Below are 648 nucleotides of genomic sequence, written 5' to 3'. Positions count from 1 at the left end.
TGTTAACTGTAAGGTTGGATGATTGTGTGATACAAAAAATTTACCCCTTTAGCAAAAGCCAATGAACCTCCACGAGTACATTACCACAAGACAGCTTGTTTTGGTTGTCCTACATCATTTAGTGCCAAGGAGAAACCGATCTAAGCTCTGTCTTGCCAAATGTACAATGACAGATTCGCTGGGCTTTGCAAGAGTGCATCTTACACAGTCCGTTCATCGCAGCCTACAGAAGGTCTCGTGTTGAAAGCCACTGCGATATTATAAAAATCATACTTAAAATTTGGCTCTATTTTTTGCTTTTTTCTGTAATCTCAAACTGTCATCATACGTTTTAAAAGTAGTTTATTTTTCTGGAAACGTCACGGGACAGCAGCCAGTAACGAAGCGGAATTATGCGTCGCACGCACTGAATTAGGAGTCAACCCGTGGAACAAATTATTATAGAGTGATAAGATAAGATACACAAGATAGCCCAGTGATTGTACGGATACACTCAATACATTCTTAGTCTTGTGAAGTGCCAGTTGCTGGCAGACGTGCCAAGCTCGGACTTTCCCCCAAGGGCTGCCCCCGCCCCAGATGGACGTGTGAGAGTCTGGATTGCGTAATCTCTCGAAGCCGGTGTAGGTATAAGGATGTTAAAAAAGG

The 648-nt window shown here is 42.9% G+C and overlaps 1 protein-coding gene across 1 annotated transcript in view; it reads left to right on the top strand.

The window, feature by feature from the left end:
- Positions 1–648, top strand: part of LOC119590992 — a gene marked incomplete at its 3' end in the record, with an annotated part of 9,349 nt that overhangs the window by 1,029 nt on the left and 7,672 nt on the right.

Source organism: Penaeus monodon, chromosome 28, assembly GCF_015228065.2.
Source record: "Penaeus monodon isolate SGIC_2016 chromosome 28, NSTDA_Pmon_1, whole genome shotgun sequence".
In the NCBI taxonomy this organism is placed as follows: Eukaryota; Metazoa; Arthropoda; class Malacostraca; order Decapoda; family Penaeidae; genus Penaeus; species Penaeus monodon.
Note: the sequence above shows the minus strand (reverse complement) of the source record. Positions and strands in the feature narration are given on the sequence as shown.